The sequence below is a fragment of the Ovis aries genome, chromosome 2 (assembly GCF_016772045.2).
Source record: "Ovis aries strain OAR_USU_Benz2616 breed Rambouillet chromosome 2, ARS-UI_Ramb_v3.0, whole genome shotgun sequence".
Classification (NCBI taxonomy): Eukaryota; Metazoa; Chordata; class Mammalia; order Artiodactyla; family Bovidae; genus Ovis; species Ovis aries.
This window is the reverse complement of record NC_056055.1, coordinates 40,949,741-40,963,393: the sequence shown is the minus strand read 5'-3', so window position 1 is coordinate 40,963,393 and position 13,653 is coordinate 40,949,741. Positions and strand designations below refer to the sequence as shown.

The 13,653-nt window shown below is 36.2% G+C and overlaps 1 pseudogene; it reads left to right on the top strand.

The window, feature by feature from the left end:
• The first annotated feature begins 333 nt into the window (after positions 1 to 333).
• Positions 334 to 433, top strand: LOC114113303 (U6 spliceosomal RNA; annotated as a pseudogene).
• Positions 434 to 13,653: the final 13,220 nt, after the last annotated feature.

The following is a 13,653-nucleotide window of genomic DNA, read 5'->3' as shown; positions in this document are numbered from 1 at the left end:
AGCTGGAGATATCATGCTCCTTGATTTTAAACAATATTACAAAGCTATTATAATTAAAACAATATAATATTTGCATAAAAGGCACACAGATCAGTAAAACAAAATAGAGGGTTCATAATTAAATCCACACATACATGGGCAATTATTCAGTTTGTGACCAAGAGAAAGGACAGTCTCTTCAAAAATGGTGCTGGGAAAAATGGATAGCCACATGCGAAAGAATGATACTGAACTACTATATTATATCATATACAAAAATTAACACAAAATGAATTTAGGATCTAAAAATAAGACCTGAAACTATAAAATTACTAGAAGAAAACATGGGCAGGCTCGCTTAGGCAGCACATATACTAAATTTGGAACGATACAGAGATTAGCATGGCCCCTGCGCAAGGATGACACGCAAATTCGTGAAGCATTCCATATTTTTTTCGTGTTTGGGAACGCATGTAAGAAAAAAGATTTTAAAATTTTTTTAAAAAAAAAAGAGAGAGAAAACATGGGCAGGAAGTTTCTTAACATGAGTCTTGATGATTTTTTAAAAATCTGACACCAATGGCAAAAACAACAAAAGGAAAGATAAACAAGTGGGACTACATCAAACTAAAAAGCTTCTGCACAACAAAGGAAGCCATCAACAAAATGAAAAGTCAATCTACCAAAAAAAGAAAATATTTGCAAATCATATATCAGATAAAGTGTTAATACCGAAAACATGTAGAACTCATAAACTCAATAACTGAAAAAAGCATTTAAAAATAAGGTAAAGATCTGAATAAACATATTTCTAGAGAAGACATACAGATGACCAATAGGTACCTTAAAAAATGCTCTATATCATTAATCATCAGGGAAATGCAAATCAAATCTGCAATGATCATGTCCATTAATGGATAAATGAAGAAATTGTAATGTATATATACTGCTACTACTAAGTCACTTCAATCATGTCCCACTCTGTGCGACCCCATAGATGGCAGCCCACCAGGCTCCGCCGTCCCCGGGATACTCCAGGCAAGAACACTGGAGTAGGCTGCCATTTCCTTCTCCAATGCATAAAAGTGAAAAGTGAAAGGGAAGTTGCTCAGTCATGTCTGACTGTTCCCAAACCCATGGACTGCAGCCTACCAGGCTCCTCTGTCCATGGGGTTTTCCGGGCAAGAGTACTGGAGTGGGGTGCCATTCCCTTCTCTGTGGTTATATAATATTAAGCTATAAAAAGAATGAACTCTTGCCATCTGAAGCAACATAAGTGGACTTCAAAGGTATTATGTTAAGCAAAATAAGTCAGATGGGAACAACAAATATTGTATGATATCTTCTACATGTGGAATTTCAAAAAGAAAAAAAAAAAGAACAACAATAAAACAGCAAGCTCACGGGTACAGAGAACATATTGGCCCTTGCAAGAGGAAGGGAGTGGAACAGTAGGAGAAATGGTTTTTTTGTTGAACTTTAAAGAAATTAAAAGTTTTGTTTCTTTTAAGAAACAAAATCTTCATTATTACCAGTTAAAAAGAAAAGAAAAAGAAAAAGTCTAATGAGTCACAGTAAAAGAAAGAATCTGGAAAACTGATAGTTTGATAGAATTTGTTGGTCATGTTTCCTAAAATAAAAATTTAAGGATATGTGATGTTACACTTTGGCCTTCACCACCTCTAAAGTTCTAGTACATGGAAAAATCTGTTCTCCTCATTTTCAGTTCAGTTGAGTAGCTCAGTCGTGTCCGACTCATTGCAACCCCATGAATCACAGTACGCAAGGCCTCCCTGTCCATCACCAACTCCCGGAGTTCACTCAGACTCACGTCCATCGAGTCAGCGATGCCATCCAGCCATCTCATCCTCGGTCGTCCCCTTCTCCTCCTGCCCCCAATCCCTCCTAGCATCAGAGTGTTTTCCAATGAGTCAGCTCTTCACATGAGGTGGCCAAAGTACTGGAGCTTCAGCTTTAGCATCATTCCTTCCAAAGAAATCCCAGAGTTGATCTTCAGAATGGACTGGTTGGATCTCCTTGCAGTCCAAGGGACTCTCAAGAGTCTTCTCCAACACCACAGTTCAAAAGCATCAATTCTTAGGCGCTCAGCCTTCTTCAGAGTCCAACTCTCACATCCATACATGACCACAGGAAAAACCATAGCCTTGACTAGATGGACCTTAGTTGGCAAAGTAATGTCTCTGCTTTTGAATATACTATCTAGGTTGGTCACAATTTTTCTTCCAAGGAGTAAGCGTCTTTTAATTTCATGGCTGCAGTCACCATCTGCAGTGATTTTGGAGCCCCCCAAAAAAAGTCTGGCACTGTTTCTACTGTTTCCCCATCTATTTCCCATGAAGTGATGGGACCAGATGCCATGATCTTCATTTTCTGAATCTTGAGCTTTTAGCCAACTTTTTCACTCTCCTCTTTCACTTTCATCAAGAGGCCTTTTAGCTTTTCTTCACTTTCTTCCATAAGGGTGGTGTCATCTTCATATCTGAGGTTATTGAGATATCTCCCGGCAATCTTGATTCCAGCTTGTGCTTCTTCCAGTCCAGCATTTCTCATGATGTACTCTGCATATAAGTTAAATAAGCAAGGTGACAATATACAGCCTTGACATACTCCTTTTCCTATTTGGAACCAGTCTGTTGTTCCATGTCCAGTTCTAACTGTTGCTTCCTGACCTGCATACAGGTTTCTCAAGAGGCAGGTTAGGTGGTCTGGTAATCCCATCTCTTTCAGAATTTTCCACAGTTTATTGTGATCCACACAGTCAAAGGCTTTGGCATAGTCAATAAAGCAGAAATAGATATTTTTCGGGAACTCTCTTGCTTTTTCCATGATCCAGCAGATGTTGGCAATTTGATCTCTGATTCCTGTGCCTTTTCTAAAACCAGCTTGAACAGCAGGAAGTGTACAGTTCACGTATTGCTGAAGCCTGGCTTAGAGAATTTTGAGAATTACTTTACTAGCGTGTGAGATGAGTACAATTGTGCGGTAGTTTGAGCATTCTTTGGCATTGCCTTTCTTTGGGATTGGAATGAAAACTGACCTTTTCCAGTCCTGTGGCCACTGCTGAGTTTTCCAAAGTTGCTGGCATATTGAGTGCAGCACTTTCACAGCATCATCTTTCAGGATTTGAAACAGCTCAAGTGGAATTCCATCACCTCCACTAGCTTTGTTCATAGTGATGCTTTCTAAGGCCCACTTGACTTCACATTCCAAGATGTCTGGCTCTAGATGAGTGATCACATCATCATGATTATCTGGGTCATGAAGATCTTTTTCGTACAGTTCTTCCCTGTATTCTTGCCACCTCTTCTTAATATCTTCTGCTTCTGTTAGGTCCATACCATTTCTGTCCTTTATTGAGCCCATCTTTGCATGAGATGTTCCCTTGGTATCTCTAATTTTCTTGAAGAGATCTCTAGTGTTTCCCAATCTGTTGTTTTCCTCTATTTCTTTGCATTGATCGCTGAAGAAGGCTTTCTTATCTCTTCTTGCTATTCTTTGGAACTCTGCATTCAGATGCTTATATCTTTCCTTTTCTCCTTGGCTTTTCACCTCTCTTCTTTTCACAGCTATTTGTAAGGCCTCCCCAGACAGCCATTTTGCTTTTTTGCATTTCTTTTCCATGGGGATGGTCTTGATCCCTGTCTCCTGTATAATGTCACGAACCTCATTCCATATTTCATCAGGCACTCTATCTATCAGATCTAGGCCCTTAAATCTATTTCTCACTTCCACTTTATGTTCTCCTCATTTTAAGGTTGCAAAATTCTCCCAAAGCTTTGTTTTATACCTAAAGTTATTACCTTCTTTCATATCAGCTTTGTTATAACCATTATAATCACCACAGCTTAATTTAGCAGACAGTTGAAACTGAACAATAAACAATTCTTCTCAGAGGAATTAAATATGGTTATGTGATTTTCCAAGCTGATTTGAAAGATTAATTTGAATACAAATAATATTTAAATTTCAGTATTAGCTCAGAATCATAGGTGCTTTCTTTTATTTACTTCTATATTTTGAATACCTATGATGAACTGGATTGATCTTTTAGTTTTTTAGCTCTTTATGCTTTTCAATGAAAGCAATGAATAAATCAATTTTTTAATTTCAATAAAGGGGAGAAAAAGCAATCACACTGTTGGGAGAGCCCTCAGAGCCCAATCCCAACCTACTTCTGTTTGAAAACATCCTGAAAAAGAATGGTTTTGGGATTTATGCCCTCAACCCCAAAGAAAAGAATATCAAACTCAAAAGATCACTTTCCATTTTTTCAAGACTTTTCTCAAAGAGGTAAAATTTCAGCTGGATTTCTAAGACAAATGGTATTTCAAGGAAAGGTATTATACACAATAAGTCCTTGGAATGCATGGTTCCATAACTTTAGAGAGTTGCTGAGTTGAGAGTTTTATCAACCTCACCAAGGACCCAAGTTTTTTACCATCATTCTGTTTGAATATCCTTAGCATCTCTTCTCTGTCCTCAGACTAGCTGCCCTCGGGGTTGTCAGTTGGCCTGCTAAGTTCCAGAAGTCATACCTATGAACATCAACACCTTTTTTTTTGGTACCTTTTTTTAAAACGAGGAGTCCTTTTTCAAAAGCTACTAGTAGACACACCTCTTTTCTCTTTGGTCAGAACTGGATCATATAAATAACTAACCCTATCTATCTATTAGAAAATGGAATTATCAATATTTTGATAATTTAGGTAAATGCAAATGAACCTTGTTTTTAAAAAAAAAGTGAAGTCACTCAGTTGTGTCCAACTCTTTGTAACTGCATGGACTGTTGTCTACCAGGCTCCGCCATCCATGGAATTTTCCAGGCAAGAGTACTGGAGTGGGTTGTCATTTGAACCTCATAGTTGGTGATAAAGTCACCTTCCTCACGTTCAGTTGCATGAAGGAAGCAGATGTACAAAGAATCAATAAATAAGAAGGGGAATAAAAAGTCAGTAGGCAACCAACTGTGTCCTCTACACTAATTAAGAAAAAAATGCTTTATTTTTTATAAATTTTAATTAAATGGACTTATTCATTCATATGACTTGAAAAAAACAGTAAGTGGAGATGTTTAAATGAAAAACAAAAAACTTTTGCCCTATACCTCCCAATTTCTAGTTTTTCATACAGGAGTAACAATTTTTAACTTTTAAAGCTATTTCTAGAATTGTATTTCTGATGATTACTTTCAGTCTTTAAGATAATGACTTCCTACTCTGACATGAGCTAATTCTCATATCATCCAAGCCCCATCCCACCAATGTGATACTTATCCTCTTTTTTTGCTTTTCTTTTAGTTATTTTTGTAACTTTAAATAAATGTCCACCATTATATTTCTTTTTGTAGCTACTATAAGCAACATCTCTTGCCTTTAAACTATCAAGGTGGATAATATTTACATTCTTTTCCAAGGGTAAAACTATCTTCTAGATTAGCTATAGTTTGATCATAAAAATAGAATCATGTTTTGTTTGTTATTCCTTAGTAGGTACTGTTCTTTTCAGAGTCAAGTAGTTGGTTATGACTTTTGTATAGTTTTTTAATTTTTCTGGAGTTTCTAAATTCCTTCTTATTTTCTCATTTTGCTTGCTCTATTACATTGTTAAGTAGTTCTACCTTCTTGGGGATAATATCAAATGTATGAAATGCTATTTTATTGTTAGGTGCCTCCCTCTTGAATCCTCTGTTCCCTTACTTTTGTCTAAACTGCTGCAAACCTGCCATTCTGGGACTCCTGCCTATCTCACCTACCTACAATCTATCTTTCCTTGGAGTCCATGTTGTCTGCATTCTTATTTACTCTTCTAATTTTGCTAAAGTATATCCTCAAGTAAGGTCCTAGGAAAGTTTGTCTGGGAAGTAAACTCATTTAGTTTCTGTAAACATCTTCTTTACTCATCCTGATGAGAATTTTACTTGGTATTAAAAAAATCCTTGGGGAATACCCTGGCGGTCCAGTGGTTAGGATAATATTTACCATATTATAATAATATTTACTATATATTTTCTTTTAGTATCCAGTATTGCAGATGTGAAATTAATATTAGTTTGAGTCTCATTCCTTTATAAGTGAACACACTTTATTCTCTGGAAGATTTTAGAATTTTTTATTTACTCTGGCATTGTAAAATGTCATTGATATGTCTAGTAGCATTTTTATAATTTGTGGTATTTAAACCCTTTCAATCTGAGAGCACTTGTACTTCATCTGTAGGAATTTATCTTTTAAGATTTGCTTTATCTTTCTACATATTCTCTCTGTATCTCCTGTTAGTCAAATGACTACCTCCATTTTCAGTCCTCTCATCTTTTCATTTGGTTTTTCTATTTGTTTATTTTTTAGGTAGTGAAAAAAATTGCTAAAACTTATATTCCAATTGTATGATTGGAATTTTTATATATTAATGTTTTTACTAATGTTTTGATTTTCAAAAAAAATATTTTTTATTCTCTACTTACTTATTTTTCAAGCCTCCTCTGATCTAATTACAAAGATAATGTTTTCTTAAGTTGTTCTGAGGGTCCTGAGTTATTTTAAAGATTACTTCTATACCAAAAGTGAAATCTTCTATATCTTAGTTTCTGTTAGGGTTATCTTTTCTTATTGATTTTTTTTTCTTTCCTCTGAAATGTTACAAAATTGCCTCATGCTGATTGGATGATCTGTTTACGTGAACAGAGAAGTCATCATCAGGCTTCACCTCAGAAGTGGCCAGGGAGATGGTTGGGGGTGCCAGAATGCAAATGTCTTTATTTTATAGCTTTTTTTTTTTTTTACTTTTTATTTTACATTGGAATATAGCTGATTAACAATGTTGTAATAGTATCAGGAGGACAGAAAAGGGATACAGTCATACATATACATATATTTTCTCCCCCAAAATCCCCTCCCATCTAGGCTCCCATATAACCCGGAGCAGACTTCCCTGTGCTATGCAGTAGGACCTTGTTGGTTATCCACTTTAAATACACCAGTATGTACAAATCCATCCCAAACTCCCCAACTAGTCCTTCCTTTCTTCTTTCCCACCGGTAACCATAACTTCCTTCTCTAAGTCTGTGAAGTCTGTTTCTGTTTTGTAAATAAGTTCATTTGTATCATTAAGTAATTTCACAATTCAGACTAGCATCCTCGGTTTCTGATTCAGATGATCTGGGTAAAGCCTGAGAGTTAACATTTATAACTAGTGATCAGGTGACAATGGCACTGACAATCTGAGAATCTTACTTTGAGAACCAGTGTTCTATAGCTCTATAAGGGGCTGCTACTCCTGCCTCAGTTGACCCCACCAGCCAAATATATTTTAGAACCCAATTTCCTTCACTCTGCTAATCAGCCATCTGTCTTCTTACCTTCTTTCCATCTTCCACAAAGTTACTGCAATCTCTATTCTACTAATGGTCCACCCCCAAATGTTTCATTAAGGGTGATACTTTGTTTTGCTTTTGTTTGTTTTCTTTACCTTTGTTTCCTTTAATGACTTTCGAGAAAAGAGAAAATATAAACGTATGTCATCTGTCTGCCTTGTTGAGTCAAAACCATTCATTTCAATGCATAAGAATATCCCTAGAACCAACATGTTTGTCTTTAGATCTTCCTCTGTGTCCATTATTCTCACTAACAACTATAATTTCTGGTTAAATTTTTTAAAATCAATTTTAGTTGATTTTAAGTATATAAAGGAAGGTACATGGGGAATAGGAGATATTTTTAAGTGACTCAAAAATAGAAGATATCATAGTTGGTCTAGATATTACCAAGATTGATTTCTCTTCTTCTGGGACACACAGAAAATCTCCATGTTATTAGTTCCTGATGATGTGTTATGGGTAAAAATCATGTATATCACCTCTAGGATGTGGTTAAGCAGATAGACCCTTCTTCACCCTCTCCTTCCTCTTCAGAGGGCCTCTCTCTGAGGCATTGAGGATAATGGAGCCACAAGATGGAAAGAAACTGGATCTTTGAAAGACTAGCACAAAGAAAGGGTCCAAATTTTTATTGGATTGCTATGTGCTAAGCCACTGAAGTCTTAGAGTATATCTTACAGAAAAGTATTTTACCCTTATTAATAAATTAAATGATTAAATAAGGTCCCTCTTGAGTCTGTAAATGGCTTAGGATAAACTAACTCTGTTAGACTATTTTCTGTATGAACTTCTGATTTATGAGAGCTACAGATCCACATAGAACCTCATCACAACAATATATTAAGTCTTTTTTAGTTGACATATTGCTTAAAATTTGGTCTTATGGATCTAAAGACAATGTTCTTGTTTCATCTCCACTTTAATAAATAAGATCTAAGATTTGCAGTGATGATGAATTGAGTGAGATAATAGATAAAAATACTTTCCAAAATTAAAAATATGATACAAGTGTTACACAATAAACTTTTCTTAGGCACAAGGGTGAATTAGAGATAATTCTAAATTTCTCTTTGTATTAATTTGTTGAAGAAAATTGTAACTTTTAGATTCTTTCCAAAAGGAAGCAGCCTCAAGGTTATAAGAGAACTTAAATTAGCTTTATTAGCTCAACTCTTGACTTAGTATCACTGCATTATTACTTTTTACATTATGCAATTTTATAAATATGAGAAATTTAAATTAAACATCACCAGTGCTTTAAACCATTGGAAATTCTGAGGTTCAAACTGCAGTGTGGCATAAGCCATCTAAGATGATTGAGGACCCTGAAGACCAAATGAGGCTAATCAGGCATATTTCTACTTTGGTAATTGAACCACTGTCTTCATGCCACATGCCTAGACTGGCCTCTTGAAAGTGAGTTATCCTCTAGCCTTGAGCGTCAATGTTAAGATCTGTCTCCAAAGAGAGAGGATAAGAGGAAAAGATTTTCAAGAGCACTTCAGTTCTTCTGTGGATGTGACATTCAATTGGCCATTTTTAAAAAATCTCAAATTTCTACATTTAACCTAGAAAATGTGTATTAAACATAATAGATATATTATGGGAGGTGGTCATAATGTGAGGGTAGGGAGTTGCTTGCAGAAAATTCAGTTCTTAAAAGTTTTATGTTTGTAAGACAAGTTTTCTGTTTCGTGTACAATAAAACCTAAAATATTCATGTCTTAAATCAGCACCAGGAGGATTTGCAAAGACCCCATGAAATCTTGTCAGTTCATACTGAGTCCACATGTGATTGTTTTGAGTGAAGGTGGCACTTACTTTAGGGACACTTTACTGGCACTTTAGTATTCAATGGGGGAAAAAAAAAGATTAAAATGTGATAAGCAAAAAAAAAAAAAACTGTTAAAAAGATAGAAAAAACTTACCTTATTTTGTTTTAAGGTGAAAATTGGAAGGGCTTTATTAATATCTACATATAGAATAAAATTAGTGGACTAGTACAAATCATCAATATTATGCCACTAGCAAGACTAGAAAAATTTCCATTTGACAATCTTTTTGCCCCACTGATGTTGCTGTCAATATTTAAAATGGCTTAACACTGATTATTAGTAAAGTCTGGCTCTCTCTAAATCTGAGCAAAGTTAGTTGTTCACTAAGCACTCTCTACTAAAATTCAAACAATATTTACCGAACAACTACTCCATGCCACTGTGCTCATCATTGAGATAAGATTTAATAGGAGTGGTCCCTACCCTCAAAAACCTTGAATGAGCTGGAGAAATGTTAATGACACGAAAAAATAATTAGCAACAAATTACAAATAATTCAATAATACAAACTCAAATAATTCAATAATACAAATTCAAATAATACAAACAAGTTCTACTACAGTACAGAGAATGCAAAGATCACTTTCAGTTTTCTCAAGACTTTTCTCAAAGCAATAAAATTTCAGCTGGACTTCAAAGACAGGCAATAAGAAGGAGAATGCATATTTCAGGGCAACAAAATATGTCCAAAGTAAGATGAGAAGACCCATAGCAGTTTAAGAGCCATTCAGAGGTCAATGCAAGCCAAGTAAGAGAGAGGGAAGAATAGAACAGTAATATTCCAAGCTGATCTGAAAAGATGATGAGTTTTGAAGACAGAAGACTTCAGTCTAGTTTCTGTCCTGCAAAAAGAGGCTACATGACCTTGGGTAATTATTTAATCCCTCAGAGTTCCCCCTTCTACATTTAAAAATTGGAAATTACAGACCTAAATCACTCATCTGTGAATCACTGAATGTGAAGGTGAAATAAAGTAATATGAAAGTAATATATGTAAAACCCCTAGCAAATTGAGCTTCAACATGTAAGTACCTCCTTTCTGTAATACTCCATTAGGTATTTATTTATTTTCATAAGTAATGGATTGATATATTTGCTTTCAGATCAAAATTATGATCTGATATTACTAGCTAAAAGATACACCAAGGGTCAATCCATCAGCTTCTTTTGGGAGTTGGGGATTTAAAAAATAACTAAAAATTCTGTATTAAATAAAAAGGTTTACTCAGCTCAAGGCATATCTTAGTCAACTTCTCATATTTCTCTTTCAAAAGCAGTGGTCAAAGAGTGAGAAATTCTATTCCCATTTTTTTTCAGTTTTATTGAGAAATAATTTAAATACATCCTGTGTAAGTTAAAGGTGTAGGGCATGATGGTTTGATTCACATGTATTGTGAAATGATTACCAGAATAGATTCAGTTAGCATCTATGTTCTCATAATACAATAAAAATAAAAGAAGGAAAAAATTTCTCTTTGTGATGAGAACTCATAAGGTTTACTTTCAACATCTTTTCTATAAACATATAGCAGGATTAGCTATAGTCATTCTATAGTACACTGCATGCTTAGTGTTAATTTATCTTGTAACCGGAAGTTTATACCCTTAGACTACCATCCTCCAATCTCTACTTCCCACATCTTCCACCTACAGTGACCATAAGTCTGATTTCTTTTTCTATGAGTTTTGTAGTGGTATTTGTTTTTAATATTCCATATATATGTGAAATCATATAGTGTGCTTTTCTCTGACTTATTTCACTTAATATAATAAGTGAAAATCCATCCACAATGCAGAAAATGGTAGGATGTCCTCATTTTAATGTCTAAATACAATGTTAATAATGTTAATGTTATATGCAAACAATGGAATATTATCTATATACCACAACTTTGTTATCTATTCATCCACCAGCAGACGCTTAGGTTGTAGCCATGTCTTGGCTGTTGCATATAATGCTGCTACAAACACGAGGGTTCAGGTACCTTTTCAAGTTATTGTTTTTACTTCCTTTGGATATATTCCCAGAAGTAGAATACCTGGATCAAATGGTGAAAAATGAAACTGTTAGTCACTCAGTTGGGTGACTTTTTGCAATCCCATGGACAGTAGCCTGCCAAACTCCTCTGTCCATGGACCTCTCCAGGCAAGAATACTGGAGTGGGTTACCATTCCCTTCTTCAGGGGATCTTCCTGACCAGGGATCAAACCCGGGTCTCCTGCATTGAAGGCAGATTCTTTACCATTTGAGCCAGGAGGGAAGCCTGGATCATATAGAAATTTTACTTTTAACCTTCCATATTGTTTTCTGTAGTGGCTGTACCTGTATTACCATTTAATACCCAAACCTTATAGATAAGAATTATATGATATAATAAAAATAACCTATACAGAAATTTTTAAAAATGCTAACTAATATGCAACATAACTTTCTGGATTTCAACGTTTTCATAGAAATAATGAAATGAATAAATTTGCTCTAGCTAGGTGCCATGATTGTTATGAAAAGTAACATATGATAATGTAGGTGAAAATGCCCTGGAAATTTACAGTTGGTAAAGAATCCACTTGCAATGCAGGAGACCCGGTTCAACTCCCGGGTCAGGAAAATCCACTGGAGAAGGCATAGGTTACCCACTCCAGTATTCTTGGGCTTCCCATGTGGCTCAGCTGGTAAAGAATCTACCAGCAATGTGGGAGACCTGGGTTCAATCCCTGGTTGGGAAGATCTTCTGGAAAAGGGAAAGGCTACCCACTCCAGTATTCTGGCCTGGAGAATCCCATGAACTGTTAAGTTCAGTTCAGCTCAGTTCAGTTCAGTCACTCAGTCATGTCCAACTCTTTGTGACCCCATGAATCGCAGCATGCCAGGCCTCCCTGTCCATCACCATCTCCTGGAGTTCACTCAAACTCATGTCCATCGAGTCAGTGATGGCATCCAGCCATCTCATCCTCTGTCATCCTTTTCTCCTCCTGCCACCAATCCCTCGCAGCATCAGAGTCTTTTCCAATGAGTCAACTCTTCACGTGAGGTGGCCAAAGTACTGGAGCTTCAGCTTTAGCATCATTCCCTCCAAAGAAATCCCAGGGCTGATCTCCTTCAGAATGGACTGGTTGGATCTCCTTGCAGTCCAAGGGACTCGCAAGAGTCTTCTCCAACACCACAGTTCAAAAGCATCAATTCTTTGGTGCTCAGCCTTCTTCACAGTCCAACTCTCACATCCATACATGACCACAGGAAAAACCATAGCCTTGACTAGATGGACCGTAGTCAGCAAAGTAATGTCTCTGCTTTTGAATATACTATCTAGGTTGGTCATAAGTTTTCTTCCAAGGAGTAAGCATCTTTGAATTTCATGGCTGTAGACACCATCTGCAGTGATTTTGGAGCCCAAAAAAATAAAGTCTGACACTGTTTCCACTGTTTCCCCATCTATTTCCCATGAAGTGATGGGACCAGATACCATGATCTTCATTTTCTGAATGTTGAGCTTTAAGCCAACTTTTTCACTCTCTACTTTCACTTTCATCAAGAGGCTTTTTAGTTCCTCTTCACTTTGTGCCATAAAGATGGTGTCATCTGCATATCTGAGGTTATTGATATTTCTCCCAGCAATCTTGATTCCAGCTTGTGCTTCTTCCAGCCCAGCGTTTCTCATGATGTAGTCTGCATATAGGTTAAATAAGCAGGGTGACAATATACAGCCTTGACGTACTCCTTTTCCTATTTGGAACCAGTCTGTTGTTCCATGTCCTTCTAACTGTTGCTTCCTGATTTGCATATATGTTTCTCAAGAGGCAGGTCAGGTGGTCTGGTAATCCCATCTCTCTCAGAATTTTCCACAGTTTATTGTGATCCACACAGTCAAAGGCTTTGAACTGTATGGGGTCGTGAAGAATCAGACACGACTGAGCGACTTTCACTTGAAAACTCACCAGATCCATTGAGTCATAATCTGTGGTACTGAACATTCACTCAGAGCCATTCTCTATAGTCAGTATTAGATGTAGCCCTCTTCACCCTCTAATTCCAACAATTCATGTAGACACATTGTTCATAACCCTTGCATTTCAAAGTAGCTCCAAGCATATCTCCTCTCAATAAGTACTAGCTTTCTTTCACATAGTTTCATTCTGATTAAAGTTATTCACCACTGTTAATAGACTGTAGGAGAGCATTTGCAGGTTTATCTAGCCATGAGATCAGATGGAAAGCTAGGTTGTATCATGGGCAATGCACAGGCTTTAGAATTAAGCGGAATTATTTTTGGTCTCTGACTCACTGGCACTTACCAGTGATGTGTCATTGAGCAATTTAACCTCTCTAAAGAACTTCCATGTAAAATGAGAAAACATGTTTCTTACAAACTGTAAAATCTAGCACCTAATAAGTGCTAAATGTTCCATTTGTTCCCTCTTTCTGAGTATATAAACAGAATTCAACTC